Source organism: Terrapene carolina, unplaced genomic scaffold, assembly GCF_002925995.2.
Source record: "Terrapene carolina triunguis isolate 2854851 unplaced genomic scaffold, T_m_triunguis-2.0 Scaffold67, whole genome shotgun sequence".
Taxonomy (NCBI): Eukaryota; Metazoa; Chordata; order Testudines; family Emydidae; genus Terrapene; species Terrapene triunguis.
Window position 1 is genome coordinate 6000962 of NW_020664418.1, and position 16453 is coordinate 6017414.

Genomic DNA, 16453 nt, shown 5'->3' on the forward strand with positions numbered 1-16453 from the left:
AGACATCACCACCAAACAACTGAAGCACTGATCAAAGGGGAGAGCCTGTCTGAAGGGCAACCTGTGGTGAGAAGCATCTAAATTTGTAACGGCATTGAATGTGTTAAGATCAACTTAGAATGTATTTTGCTTTTATTTCATTTGACCAAAACTGACTTGTTATGTTTTGACTTATAATCACTTAAAATCTATCTTTGTAGTTAATAAATCTGTTTCTTTATTCTACCTGAAGCAGTGTGTTTGGTTTAAAGCGTGTCAGAGACTCCCCTTGGGATAACAAGCCTGTGTGACAGACCCAGACGAGTGGGGTACAGGAGTCTGGTAGAGGGCAAATATACACTGGATGAGTAGTTTTCTGTTCCCTGAGTGACCAGAGCAGGGGCTACACTAGAGTAATCAGGAACCTGCTAGAACCAGTTAAGGCAGGCTGGCTAATTAGAACACCTGGAGCCAATTAAGAAGAAGCTGCTAGAATCAATTAAGGCAAGCTAATCAGGGCACCTGGGTTTTAAAAAGGGAGCTCACTTCAGTTTGTGGTGGGAGTGTGAGGAGCTGGGAGCAAGAGGCGCAAGGAGCTGAGAGTGAGAGGGTGTGCTGCTGGAGGACTGAGGAGCACAAGCGTTATCAGACACCAGGCGGAAGGTCCTGTGGTGAGAATAAGGAAGGTGTTTGGAGGAGGCCATGGGGAAGTAGCCCAGGGAGTTGTAGCTGTCATGCAGCTGTTACAGGAGGCACTATAGACAGCTGCAGTCCACAGGGCCCTGGGCTGGAACCCGGAGTAGAGGGCGGGCCCGGGTTCCCCCCAAACCTCCCAATTGACCTGGACTGTGGGTTCTCCCAGAAGGAAACGTCTCTGGGCTGTTTCCCAACCCACATGGTGAATCTCTGAGGCAAGAAAATCCGCCAATAAGAACAGGACCCACCAAGATAGAGGAGGAACTTTGTCACACTGGTGTCAGAGGTGGGATCTTGGGGTGCACAGCGCAGTGGAAGAAGGAGGGTGATTTAAACAAAAAAACAAAAAAAAAGGGAGAGGGTTTATTTTTTTTCACCACAATGGATGACGTTGTGCGGGCACTGATACAAGCTACGGCAGCCTAGCAGGAGGCTACCCGTGTCCAGGCAACCGCCCAACAGGAAGCAGTGCGGCTGCAGCAAGAGACTAATCGCCTGCTGATGGACCAGGCTGCTCAAGACCGAGCTATGTTGCGGGAACAGGTAAAGCAGGTAAAGTCCCTTACAGAGCTGAATCGCGGCCATGATGGGACGCGGCTCCTACGGGCCAGCCATTGGCTGCAGAAAATGACACGGGAGGATGATGTAGAGGCATACCTTCTGGCCTTTGAGAGGACAGCCCTACGGGAGGCCTGGCCTTGAGATCAGTGGTCTGGCATCCTTGCCCCATTCCTGTGTGGGGACGCCCAGAAGGCCTACCATGATCTGCCTGAAGAGGCTGCGGCAGACTAACCCCAGCTGAAAGCAGAGATCCTGGCCAGATCTGGGGTAACGACAGCAGTGCAGGCCCAGCAGTATCACAGTTGGAGGTACCAGGAAGACAAAACCCCGCGGTCCCAATTGTATGACCTCATCCATCTCGCATGAAAGTGGTTGCAAACAGAGTCCCGGAGTCCGAAAGAGATACTAGCGGTTCTGGTCATCGACCGATACATGAGGGGACTACCACCAGACCTTCGTGCCTGGGTAAGCCAGAACGAACCCTCCACCTATGATGAGGTTGTCGCCCTGGTAGAGAGGCGAAGGACAGCGAGGGAGCTGACCCGACCAGTTAAGGAAGAGGCACCCCGGGTTAAACTAGCAGCACCAAGCCCTAAAGTTCGGGTGACTGGGCCACCAGGAGGCCCCAGGTAGAAAAAGAGAGAGGCTGAAGGCCCATCAGAGGCCACAAAGAGTCGGAGCACTGAGGGAGAAGAGAATCATGATGTTAGACTGCCCAAACCAAGAGACCGGGGAACGCCTAGGGCTCCATACAGATGTTATGCCTGCGGGGAGTGGGGACACATAGCTGCACAGTGTCCCAATACTGAGGAGCCTATGCAGTGTAACCTGGGGAACTGGGCAGATCCATGCTCCCTAATCCACCTTGTGGGGGTCTCACTAACCCCACATATGTATATCAGACCAGTGAAACTAAATAGGGACCACGGCACTGGTTGATTTGGGGAGTGCTATCACGCTTATCTCAGGGAAGTTCATGAAGCGTAGTCAGCTGCTGCAGGCTAAACGCACGGGGATAACATGTGTCCATGGGACAGTTAGTTACTACCCCACCATCCCAGTAAAAATCGAGATCCAAGGGAACACTACTGAGGTAGCAGCAGGTGTAGTCCCTAAACTCCCATACCCGGTGCTCATAGGGAGGGACTTCCCAGGGTTTGGAAACTTACTCCCAGTAGGGGGATTGGAGAAAGATGGGGACCCTAAAATTGGTGAGGCATCCACAGCAGACTGTCAACCCCCAATCTTCTCTGAAATATCCCCAGATTTGTTCTCCACTCCCAGACAGGGTAGAAAGACAAAAAGTGAAAGAAGGGCAGCTAAGGCCTTGGGAACCCGAATACTGACCCAAAGTCAGAGGGTTGCTCTTGTAGGTAGGCGGACCCGCGCAGCTGAAAAGGAGGCCACGCAGGAGGGAGAAGCACCTGAGTCTGACCCCCACCCTAATGCTTCTGAACCAGTAGAGGCAACAGAGACTGGGCCCCTAGATCTTGGGCAGATTAGCCCCTGGAGAGGAAATTTTGGACGGGACCAGGCAGAAGACCCAAGGTATGACAACATTAGGAAGGAGGTGACTGAAATAGATGGGGTCCCCGTGGAAGGGAAAACCCAGGGACCAGGACCCTACTTCATAATGAAGAAGGATCTCTTATACCAGGTTGCACCAGTACAGGGGCAGAAGGTACAGCAGATCCTAGTACCTCAAAAACACCAGAACGCTGTATTAAGTCTTGCTCATAGTCATCTATTTGGGGGGCATTTGGGGGTAGAGAAGACCCTGGCATGAGTCCTACGACGGTTCTTCTGGCCCGGAGTACATGAAGAAGTGCGGAGGTACTGTGCCTCCTGCCTGGAGTGTCAGCTGCACAGTCCTCGTCCCCACTTGAGGGCACCTTTAGTACCCCTTCCCATCATAGAGGTCCCCTTCGAGGGAATAGCCATGGACCTAGTGGGACCCCTGGAGAAGACGGCTCGGGGCCACCAATATATACTTGTTGTTTTGGACTATGCTACTCGCTACCTAGAAGCCGTCCCCCTGCGGAACACGGCCTCTAAAACTATAGCCAAAGAGCTGGTGGGGATCTTTGCCCGAATGGGGCTACCGAAGGAGATATTAACCGGCCAAGGAACCCCATTTATGTCGAAGCTAATGAAGGACCTCTTTACGCTGCTCCATTTACATACCCTGAGAACTTCGGTCTATCATCCGCAGACTGATGGGTTGGTAGAAAGGTTTAACCGAACCCTCAAGGAAGGTGGTAAGTCGGGACAGGAAGGATTGGGACACCCTACTACCCTACCTTATGTTTGCTATCCGGGAGGTACCACAGGCCTCAACTGGGTTTTCCTCCTTCGAGTTATTATACGGGCATCACCCCCGTGGCATACTAGATATCGCCAAAGAGATCTGGGAAGAGGAACCCAATGAGATGAGAAATATAATAGAGCATGTAATGCAGATGTGAGACTGGATAGCCTGGGTTACTCCTATTGTACGGGAACATTTGGAGAAGGCACAGGAGGCCCAGCGAACCCACTACAATTGCCAGGCAAAAGTGCGACAGTTCCAACCAGGGGATTGGGTTATGGTGTTGGTACCCACAGCAGAAAGCAAGCTTCTGGCCCAATGGCAGGGGCCCTATGAGGTGGTTGAACCCGTGAGGGAAGTAACCTACAAGGTGCGGCAGCCAGGACGCAGAAAACAAGAACAGATTTATCACGTTAACCTTCTGAAACCCTGGCAGGCACAAGAGGCATGCACAACGGTCCAAAAAGACCTAACCCAGGAAAACAAGCCTTTCAAACAGGTGAAAGTGTCTCCCGATTTAACACCAGACCAGAAGAATGAGGTGTCTGAGATTATCTTCCGGAACCAAGATGTGTTCTCGACAAAACCGGGTCGAACAACCGAGACATATCACCACATCGTCACGAACCCTGGGGCCAGAGTAACAATGAGGCCCTATCGGGTGCCAGCAGCAAAAAGGGAGGAAATAAAAGCAGAAGTAAAAAAAATGCTCGAGTTGGGGATCATCGAAGAATCCCACAATCGGTGGTCCAGCCCAATCGTGCTGGTGCCCAAACCTGATGGCACCACAAGATTTTGCAATGACTTCCGGCGACTAAAGTATCCCAGTTCGACGCGTACCCCATACCTCGCATAGATGAGCTAGTGGACCATCTGGGTAATGCCCGGTACTTGACTACCCTAGACTTGACAAAGGGGTACTGGCAGATTCCCCTTGCAGAAGACGCAAAGGAAAACACTGCGTTCTCTACACCAGAGGGTCTTTTTCAATATACTGTCCTCCCTTTTGGACTACATGGGGCTCCAGCTACCTTCCAGCGCCTCATGGACAAGCTATTACGCCCGCATAACAGTTATGCTGCTGCCTACTTGGACGATGTGGTCATTCATACCCCAGACTGGGAAACCCACCTGGAGAAGGTGGAGGCAGTCCTCGATACCTTCAGGCGAGCTGGCCTTACAGCAAACCCTGCCAAGTGCACTGTAGGGTTTACAGAGGCCAAATATCTTGGCTACATTGTGGGAAAAGGTCTGGTAAAACCCCAAGTGAACAAGTTAGTGGTCATCCAAAATTGGCCCCGACCAAGTCGCAAGAAACAAGTCCGGGCATTCCTAGGTGTGGTGGGGTATTACCGACGATTTATCCCCCACTTTGCCACAAGGGCAAGCCCCCTGACAGACCTAGTGAAAGCCCATGGACCTGATCTGGTGAGATGGTCTGACGCAGCAGAGGAAGCATTCACAGACCTATGGACTGCCCTCTGCAATAACCCCGTACTGATAGCCCCAAATTTCACCAAGGAGTTTATCCTGCAGACGGATGCATCGGAAGTAGGGTTGGGGGCCGTTCTATCACAGATGGTCGGGGAGGAGGAACACCTAATTCTATACCTCAGTCGGAAACTCCTTCCAAGGGAACAAAAATATGCAGTGGTGGAGAGAGAATGCCTCGCTGTAAAATGGGCCATGGAAAGATTGCGCTACTACCTGCTCGGGCACAGATTTGTCCTCGTGACCGACCATGCCCCTCTTCAATGGATGCAGCAGAACAAGGAGAAGAACACAAGGGTGACCAGATGGTTCTTATCCCTCCAACCTTTCCAGTTCCGTGTGCAACACAGAGCAGGGAGCCGTCATGGCAACGCCGATGGCTTGTCACATGTGCACTGTCTGGCGTCCCAAGCTGCCCAACCCCTTGGCGTTGAGCAGGGGGGAGGGATATGTGACAGACCCAGACCAGTGGGGAACAGGAGTCTGGTAGAGGGCAAATATACTGGTCACTGGATGAGTAGTTTTCTGTTCCCTGAGTGACCAGAGCAGGGGCTGCACTAGAGTAATCAGGAGCCTGCTAAAACCAGTTAAAGCAGGCAGGCTAATTAGAACACCTGGAGCCAATTAAGAAGAAGCTGCTAGAATCAATTAAGGCAGGCTAATCAGGGCACCTGGGTTTTAAAAAGGGAGCTCACTTCAGTTTGTGGTGGGAGTGTGAGGAGCTGGGAGCAAGAGGCGCAAGGAGTTGAGAGTGAGAGGGTGTGCTGCTGGAGGACTGAGGAGCACAAGCGTTATCAGACACCAGGCGGAAGGTCCTGTGGTGAGAATAAGGAAGGTGTTTGGAGGAGGCCATGGGGAAGTAGCCCAGGGAGTTGTAGCTGTCATGCAGCTGTTACAGGAGGCACTATAGACAGCTGCAGTCCACAGGGCCCTGGGCTGGAACCCGGAGTAGAGGGCGGGCTGAGGTTCCCCCCAAACCTCCCAATTGACCTGGACTGTGGGTTCTCCCAGAAGGGAACGTCTCTGGGCTGTTTCCCAACCCACATGGTGAATCTCTGAGGCAAGAAAATCCGCCAATAAGCGCAGGACCAACCAAGATAGAGGAGGAACTTTGTCACACCTGGTACATATCAATTTCTTTGTTGAACTGACACTCATATAAGCTTGCAGCGTCCAGCGGGCATAACTGAACACTGCAAGACGGAAGTTTCTAGGGTTGTGTCTGGGACCAGAGATATTGGCTACTGTCATTTGGTTGTACAATCCAAGGAGCAGCTTACATGCCAGAGGCTGTGCGTGAACAGCCCTGGAGTGGGGGTTCTCACAGCAGTGCAGGGTAAGGCTGGCTCCCAGGGTCAAGGAATGGAGTGTCCTAGCAGATCACCAGTCCAGATAATACCAGAGGGGAACATCACAGTTCGGGTGTGGGCTGCATTCACTTCTGCTTGTAAAGTGCTTGGGATGCCAGGCAGTAGGCACTAGAGCAGGGCAAGGTGGTGTGGGTAGCAGCATTGCAGTAGGAAAGCCATAGGGTCTAGGGGATGGAGTGCCAGAGACCTGGGTTCTGTTCCTGGCTGTGCTGGTGACCTTGGACAAGTTAAGTCATTTCACTTCTCTTTCTTCCCCCCACCCTTTGTCTATCTTGTCTATTAGACTGCAAATTCTTTGGTGAAGGGACTGTCTGCTACCGTGAGTCTGTTCAGCACCCAGCACAACAGGGTCCAGATCATGGTAGGGGGTCACCAGATGCTATTAGAATGCAAATACTAATAGAAGTAATGGCACAAAAAGGTCAGGGAAGCACTGGCCCAAGAAATGGGACCATCCCAACTGCTTGGGGTTCAAATGGCTGGTAGAGAGGCATTTAGGGGGCCTGAGCTCTGGTTTCTTAGGCCTTGTCTAGACTAGGATTTAAGGTGTGATGTTAGCAAACACACTTTCAAAGTCTAGTGTAGACAAGGCAATGCTGTCTTTGACATGTGTTAACCTGGTCCTCTTAAAGCATACAGGGAACTTGGGCTTTAATTTGATCAACTTATCAGGCAGGGGCACAGCCATAATTTTCCTAAGGAGCGGAGCCAGGTCTGGGGGTCCCAGGGGCCAGAGCCCAGGAGCAGCCATCACCCCTGCTCCAGGCCATGCTGGTCACTGACCGCTTCAGTCGCTGTTTCTTTCCCATCTCCAAGGCTAGCCCCAGGTGAGAGAGACTGGCTCAGACCTCTCCTCCCCTCCCAGCAGAGAGACTGGGAATTTGTGGTAATGCCTATGGCCAAGGGCAGGTGGCTGAGACCCCCTGACTCTCCTCCCGGTTCCCCCCTATTAGCGGGGGTTAAAGTCTACATCACCCTTGTCTACACTTGACGAGTTAACACAGGCTGACATCACCCCTTAGATCCCAGTCTACACAGTGCCTATATGTGTCTGGTCTCAGGATCTGCCCCAACAAAGATGACTCGCCAAATTCCCTGAGCCACAATTCTTTCTCTGCACCAGTGTACGGGAAGAACCACAGGCTAGACTGGTGAGCTTTGTCCTGGGGCAAGACAGAGCATGAGCAAGAGTGTCTGAATCAGGCCCCACATACGTTACTAGGATAGAATTGACCCCCTATGGCTGAAAGGTTTAGAAGAGCTCAAACATTTCTTGCCGATTGGGAGAACACATGTTTTTTTTTTTAAAATACTACACAACAAGCCACATAAAAGATGGGTGGTATGGGACTGTGCTGTATATTTAATTAAACTGGGAATTAAAGGATTTTTAATAAGAAGGGAATAAAAGTGGCTCTAGCTTTCTGCCGAGCTATTGCCAATGCCTTGACACTCAGAGATTAATTAGCCGTTTCGATTCATTTTAAGGAGGGGGTAGGGGGGAAAGACCAAATGCATATTGACCGATATGATGAGAACCGTAACAGGATGTGGGAAGAGGCATAGTATGAAATGCCAGGAGGAGGAAGTGATATGGATTATGGATTTTAATAACACTCGGTGGACTTGCAAATTCTGTCTCAGGCTCTCATCGCTCAGTCCCAGCCTGAAGAGATAGTGTGTCTCTAGGCACTGCCATGAGCAGAGGACGGTAAGGTGCACCACTCCAGAAGCAGTCACAGGATGTAGGGTGATGCAGAGACACCTTCCCTCCTTAAGTCACAATCACCTCCATGCTCTCTCCTAGAAGGGAGTGATTTTTTGCTTGCCTATACTAGCAAGAAATGATGATGCTCCACCTCAGCTCAGGTTCTGACCAGTGCATTGTTGGGTTTCACTCATTCCTGTCTCCCACTCCTCTGCCTTCCCCTCCCCACCCACTTCCTACCACCTAACCACTACAACTAGTTGCAAGGTTTCCATCTGTTTTTTTTCTTGGGGGAAAAAACCATGATGGAAATTTTTTCAGGAAAAAAAAAAAAAGGTTTTGACCAAAACCCTGAGCTTTTTATTGACAGACAGAATGAATGTTTTTCAGCTCTCAAAAATTGGGGGTGTGTGTCATTTTTGGGGGTGTCATTTTTTCAATAACATCCAATATTTTTTGTGGGAAAACATGTCCTTTCCTGACTAGCTCCGTTCTCAGGAGCAGGGAGATCAGTAATTTGCTCCTGGGCTAGAGCATAAATCGCTGGGCTAAATGCAGGACTCATTGGGTGAGGTTCTCCAGCCTGTGTTATGCAAGAGCTCAGACAAGATGCTTACGATGGACCCATCTGGAGTTAAAATCTAGGACTCTCTGCATTACCATAATGCGCACACACACTATGCCTATATTACATATTAAAAGAAACTTATGTTAAAAGGACATTATTTAGGTTGCACAGTCAAGCCCTCAAAAGTTAGGAAATACTAAAGTTAGGATTTACGGTTGTTCATGCAACCTTAATTCTGCCTTCTTGTGTGTCCATCCCCAGCACTGAATGAGGCAGGGCCCTGTGGAAAAAAATAGTATGTAATCATGTAATTAAAGGCATAATGCAAACACACAAGGGAGCTGCATGAAGATTGCACCAGCAACTGTAAATCAGGCATTTCTTAAACCTCAATAATGTCCTTTTAATGGTAGCTTTTTACATGTAAGTTCCTAGGTTGTTTCAAAAGGGAACAACACATTCTGTTATGGAAAATTGCAACAACAACCTCCCCATTGTGCACTGACAACAGGGTTTAACCCATGAGCCTTCAGCACATCCCTCTATCTCCTTTATCTCCATAGGACTAAGTACAACAACTGGCAGGAGAAGAGTTTTATACCAGCCAGGGATAGACTACTGGATCCGGGGTGGGCAGGGGCAGGGAATGCAGGCTGGACTCACTTTCTCTCTTATCCGCCTGCCCTGGGGTAGAGGGAGCTCTGGACTTATGTGGTGCTCACAGGGTGTCAGGGAGCTAGCTGCAGCAGAGCACTCTCCTACCAACACACTGGGCGCAGCTGATCCTATCAGGGGTTACCTGATTGACTGCACTTCCAGATATGAGGAGGGGCAGAGCTAACTACTATTTAACCCAGCAACATTAGCTCAGCTCACTGGTTGCTCAACGCATTCCCTGCCCGCAGCTGCACTTGGTCCTGTTTCCTGTGCCTGCTCCTGCCTACATGCTTCCCTTCTCCATCCTCAACACCACTGGCTCTAACCCAAGCTCTGCTTCCTGACCAAGTCTCCAGCTCACCCACTGATGCTGGCATTGAGCTTCTGACCCCAGTTCTGACTCTCAGTTTTGCTCTTGACTCCCACACCCAGGTGTCCCATGGCCCTGATCCTTGACTTCAGCTCGGCTTGGCTCTAACCTGCAAGCCATGACTCCGACCATTAGGCCCGACCAGCGACGTCATAGAATCATAGAAGATTAGGGTTGGAAGAGACCTCAGTAGGTCATATAATCCAACCCCCTGCTCAAAGCAGAACCAACCACAACTAAATCATCCCAGCCAGAGCTCTGTCAAGCCGGGCCTTAAAAACCTCTAAGGATGGAGATTCCACCACCTCCTGAGGTAACCTATTCCAATGCTTCACCACCCTCCTAGTGAAATAGTGCTTCCTAATATCCAACCTAAACCTCCCCCACTGCAACTTGAGACCATTTCTCCTTGTTCTGTCATCTACCACCACTGAGAACAGCCGAGCTCCATCCTCTTTGGAACCCCCCTTCAGGTAGTTGAAGGCTGCTATCAAATCCCTCCTCACTCTTTTCTTCTGCAGAAAAATAAATTAAATAAGCCCAGTTCCCTCAGCCTCTCCTCATAAGTCATGTGCCCCAGCCCCACATCTCTGTCATGTTCTTGGCAGTTTGAGCAGCCCAAGAAAGAGAGACTGAAGAGTGGGCTCGGCTGTGAGGTTGAACCGTATTGAGGCTTCTCTCTTCCTGATGGTTGAAGCGGACACCTTGTAGAGACTGCAGACCCAGATGGCGGCCCTGCAATCTCATTAGCTGGGACCCAGGTCCCTTAAGAACTGAAGATTCTGCTGCCAGCCTGGTTTGATGGTGACCGTGGGAAATTTCGCAGCTTCCTGAATCAATGCTGGCTCCTGTTCATGCTGCGACTTCTTCATTTCCCACTGACTAGCCCAAAGTGGGGCTTATTACCAGCCTTTTAATCAGGGAGGCCCTGGCCTGGATGTCCCCTCTGCTGGAGACTTCCAGCCCCTTCAGGGGCAACTTGAGGAATTCGTCCGAGCTCTTGTGATGGTTGTTAATACCCGAATCATTCCAGCTCCACTGAGAGTATGGTTCAGAACCTGTGCAGGGAATAGACCAGTCACCACGTTCGCTGCAGAATTCCAGCGCTTAGCGGCGGACACTAGATGGAATGAGGCAGCACAGCACTGCAGGGCTTGAATGAAGAACTTAAGGATGAGCTGGCACGGGTTGAGCCACCATCTGATGTAGACTCTCTAGTCAAGCTGTGCATCAGCATCAACGATTGCCTGATAAATGCCGAGTCCAGTTTTCCACCCCTGCAGGCCAACCAGATTTGACCCTGCCTTGCTGACAAAGAAGGAAGCTGGTGACAAGCCTTAGACTTATGCCTATATTGTGAGGAACCTGGGAACTACGTCCTGGAATGCCCTAGTAAGACTCGTGTCCTGACCTGGTCGGGAAAGCTCCTTTTGTCAACTGGTACCCTAGCTCTGTCTGGCCAGCAAGCCACTGCCCTCCAATTTCCCCTTTGGTTATGACATCCTGCCATCTCTGAGGTCATGCTGAGGGTGCTAGTGGACTCAGGGGCCTCTGACAACTTCATGAACCTAGATTTGGCTTGGAACCATAATGTGTGCACTCAGTGTAAGTGTAAGAGCATCCCCAATTTGGTGGAATCCATTCATGGGTTGCTCCGCTCTCCTCTGGCCCAGTGACTCATCAAATGAAACCACAGATTGTGACCACCGTCCAGGACCACAAGGAGGCTCTGCAATTTGGACTGATCTGTGCCCCTCTCTCCTTTCATCCTCAGCATTCCTTGGCTGGTTGCCTACAATTCATGCATCCACTGGGGCTCGGGCACAATGCACTTTACATCAAGATTCTGCTGCCAGTCATGTTTTTCAAGGTCAGGTGTCAGACCTAAACCCCCTTGTGATGCAGTGACTGAAGTGGGGACTTTAAAGGTAGACAGGCCCGCTCTGTCACCCCTTCATCCACTTTGAGTATTCCAGAGAAATATCAAGACTACGCTGATGTCTTTGACAAAAGGAGGGCAGATGTTTTGCCACTGCATTGCAGTTATCATTGCCCCATCAACCTGCAGCAGAAAGCCGACATTTCCTTCAGCCGCATGCACTCCCTCTCAGAACTAGAACTCCAGGTGCTCTGGGAATACCTCTGGGAGAATTTAGAGAAGGGGTTTATTCATCCTTCTACCTCTCCGGCAGGGGCTCCAACCTTTTCTGTGCAAAAAAGATGGCTCCCTGCACCCCTTTGTTGCTTAGTGGGCCCTGAATAGAGTGACAGTTCAAAATTGCTACCTTTTGTCATAGAATCATAGAATATCAGGGTTGGAAGGGACCTCAGGAGGTCATCTATTCCAACCCCCCTGCTCATAGCAGGACCAATCCCCAACTAAATCACTTATCAATGAACTTTTTGAGAGACGTCACTCAGCCAGGATTTTTTCTAAACTGAACCTTTGTGGAGCCTACAATCTGTTTTGTATTAAGTAAGGTGATGAGTGGAAGAGAACATTCTGCACTCAGAACTCACTTGAGTATTTAGTTATGCTGTTTGGGCAATGTTTCAGCATTTTGTGAATGACATTTTCCAGAACATGCTAGATCAATTTGTTATCTATTTAGCTGATATTCTTGTCTTCTCCAAAAACCAGAAGCTACATGAGCAACATGTTCACCTGTTCCTTGACAGACTTCACCAGAATCGCAGCTATGTCAGACTGGAGAAATGCACATTTGATAAGGACACTATTGAGCTTCTCAGTCATAGAATTTCTCCCAAGGGCCTAACAAAGGACCCACAGAAAGTGTCGGCCATCACTAGATGGTGTGCCCCAAAGGATGTCAAGGGAGTTCAGCGGTTTCTTGAATTTGCCGATTTTTATCAGTGTTTCATTAAAAGATTCTCCCAGCTAGTGGCACCAATAACTGCACTCCTCCAAAAACGGGTTCATTTTGTCTGATACAGTCAGCCTTTGATCAGCTAAAGAAAGCTTTCACTTCACCTCTTGTTCTTGTGCATCCACATCCTGCCAAACCTTGTACCATGGAAGCAGATGCCTCGAACTTCATAATGGGAGCAGTAATTTTGCAAAATGCAGGACCCCAAAATCAACTCCATCCTTCTGTGTATTATTCCCGTAAACTAACCCCTGCTGAGAAAAACTATGATATCTGGACAAGGAGCTGCCTGCAATCAAAATGGCATTCAAAGTCCAGGTCCTTACCTATCACAAGAACTTAGAACATCTTTGAACAGCCTGTAATCTTAATCAAAAGCAGATCCGGTGACCACTTTTCTTTACCAGGTTTGATTTCATCATTACCTACCACCTCGGTCATGAAATGGGTCAGCAGACATCCTTTCCCACAAAAATGAGTACACCAAACCAAATATGGCTATGAGATACTGTGCTATGACCAGCAAATTTTATTTGTGGAACCGCAGCCTAGGATTTGATGTCCCTTATTCGGACATGACTTCCAAGAGACAAACAAGCAGCCAAAATCTGTCAGACTCTTGCGACCTCCGACACCCCAGTCAGCTTGGATTTCCATTTGCATGGTGGTCTACTGTATCATGGGAAGTGCCTTTACATTCTAGAAGGTCAGCCCAGACTCAGTGTTGAGAATGTGCCATTATATGAGAGTGGCCTGCCATTTTGGCCACCATAAGACTCAGGATTTGGTGGTACAAAGTTTCTGGTAGTCTGGGGTTAGTACTGTGAAAAAATATGTTAGCTACAGTGACCTGTGCTGTTGGAGCAAGTAGTCACGTGCTAAACCATTTGGTCTACTCTAGCCTCTGCCCATCCTGCCTCATTCCTGATGTGTGGTCTTGTTGGAGTTCATTGCTGAACTACCTGGCTTGCAAGGTTGCACCATTATCCGGGTAGCACTTGATCTTTTCACTAAGGGTATGTGTACACTACGAAATTAGGTCGAATTTATAGAAGTCGATTTTTTAGGAAGCAATTTTATACAGTCAATTGTGTGTGTCCCCACTAAGCGCATTAAGTCAGCGGAGTGCGTCCACAGTACCGAGGCTAGCGTCGACTTTCGGAGCGTTGCACTGTGGGTAGCTATACCACAGTTCCCGCAGTCTCCGCCACCCATTGGAATTCTGGGTTGAGCTCCCACTGCCTGATGGGGCAAAAACATTGTCGTGGGTGGTTTTGGGTACATGGGTACCCCTCCCTCCATGAGAGCAATGGCGGACAATTGTTTCACGCCTTTTTTCTGCGCAGATGCCATACCACGGCAAGCGTGCAGCCCGCTCAGCTCAGCTCAGCAGCTGCTGTTGTGTCCTGAGTGCTGCTGGCAGCAGACGGTACAATAGGGCTGAAAACCATTGTCACGCTTCAGCTGCCACTCTGCTCTCCTGCTCTGGCAGCAGACAGTACATTAGGGCTGCAAACCATCGTCATGCTTCCGCTGCCACTCTGCTCCCCTGCTCTGGCAGCAGATGGTACAATAGGGCTGAAAACTATCGTCACGCTTCCGCTGCCACTCTGCTTTCCTGCTCTGGCAGCTGACGGTACAATAGGGCTGCAAACCATAGTCAAGCTTCCACTGCCACTCTGCTCTCCTGCTCTGGCAGCTGAAGGTATAGTAGGGCTGCAAACCATCGTCATTGAATGACTGAATGACCACTTCCGTTGCCACTGTGCTCTCCTGCTGTGGCAGCAGACAGTGCAGTAGGGCTGCAAACCATCGTAATGCTTCCACTGCCACTCTGCTCTCCTGCTGTCATGCCATACTACGGCAAGCATGGAGCCCGCTCAGATCATGGCAGTTATGAGCACTGTAAACACCTCGCGCATTATCCTGCAGTATATGCAGCACCAGAACCTGCAAAAGCAGGCGAGAAGGCAACGGCAGCGCAGTGACGAGAGTGATGAGGACATGGACACAGACTTCTCTCAAAGCACGGGCCCTGGCAATTTGGACATCATGGTGGTAATGGGGCAGGTTCATGCCGTGGAACGCCGATTCTGGGCCTGGGAAACAAGCACAGACTGGTGGGACCGCATAGTGTTGCAGGTCTGGGATGATTCCCAGTGGCTGCGAAACTTTCGCATGTGTCAGGGCACTTTCATGGAGCTTTGTGACTTGCTTTCCCCTGCCCTGAAGTGCAAGAATATCAAGATGAGAGCAGCCCTCACAGTTCACAAGCGAGTGGTGATAGCCCTGTGGAAGCTTGCAATGCCAGACAGCTACCGGTCAGTTGGGAATCAATTTGGAGTGGGCAAATCTACTGTGGGGGCTGCTGTGATCCAAGTAGCCAACACAATCACTGAGCTGCTGCTATCAAGGGTAGTGACTCTGGGAAATGTGCAGGTCATAGTGGATGACTTTGTTCCAATGGGATTCCCTAACTGTGGTGGGGTGATAGACAGAATGCATATCCCTATCTTGGGACTGGACCACCAAGGCAGCCAGTACATAAACCGAAAGGGGTACTTTTCAATGGTGCTGCAAGCACTGGTGGATCACAAAGGACGTTTCACCAACATCAACGTGGGATGGCCGGGAAAGGTACATGATGCTCGCATCTTCAGAAATTCTGGTCTGTCTGAATGGCTGCAGCAAGGGACTTACTTTCCAGACCAGAAAATAACCGTCGGGGATGTTGAAATGCCTATAGTTATCCTTGGGGATCCAGCCTATCCCTTAATGCCATGGCTCATGAAGCCATACACAGGCACCCTGGACAGTAGTTCAACTATAGGCTGAGCAAGTGCAGAATGGTGGTAGAATGTGCATTTGGAGGTTTAAAAGCTCGCTGGCGCAGTTTACTGACTCGGTTAGACCTCAGCAAAACCAATATTCCCATCATTATTACTGCTTGCTGTGTGCTCCACAATATCTGTGAGAGTAAGGAGGAGACGTTTATGGCGGGGTGGGAGGTTGAGGCAAATCGCCTGGCTGCTGATTACACGCAGCCCGACACCAGGGCGGTTAGAAGAGCACAGCAGGATGCGCTGCACATCAGAGAAGCTTTGAAAACTAGTTTCATGACTGGCCAGGCTACGGTGTGAAAGTTCTGTTTGGTTCTCCTTGATGAAAACCTGCCTCCTTGGTTCACTCTACTTCCCTGTAAGCCAACCGCCCTCCCCTCCCTGCTTCAATCACTGCTTGCAGAGGCAATAAAGTCATGGTTGTTTCAGATTCATGCATTCTTTATTAATTAATCACAGAAATAGGGGGATAACTGCCAAGGTAGCCTGGGAGGATGGTGGAGGAGGGAAGCACCGGGTGGGGTAGTGGAGGAGGGGAGGAGGGAAGTACAAGGCCACACTGCACTTCAAAACTTATTGAATACCAGCCTTCTGTTGCTTGGGCAGTCCTCTGGGGTGGAGTGGTTGGGTGCCCAGAGCCCCCACCCGTTCTTGGGCGTGAGGAAGCTATGGAACTTGGGGAGAGGGCGGTTGGTTACACAGGGGCTGCAGCAGCAGGCTGTGCTCCTGCTGCGTTTCCTGCACCTCAACCATACGCCGGAGCATATCAGTTTGATCCTCCAGTAGCCTCAGCATTCCCTCCTGCCTCCTCTCATCATGCTGCTGCCTCTGCTCCTCTTGCTCCCGCCACCTCTCCTCTTGATCCCACCTCCTCTCATCTCGCGTGTCCCTCCTGTCCTCGCGTTCATTTTGTGCTTTCCTGGACTCTGACATTGTCTGCCTCCACGCATTCTGCTGGGCTCTTTCAGTGCAGGAGGACTGCATGAGCTCAGAGAACATTTCATCACAAGTGTGTTT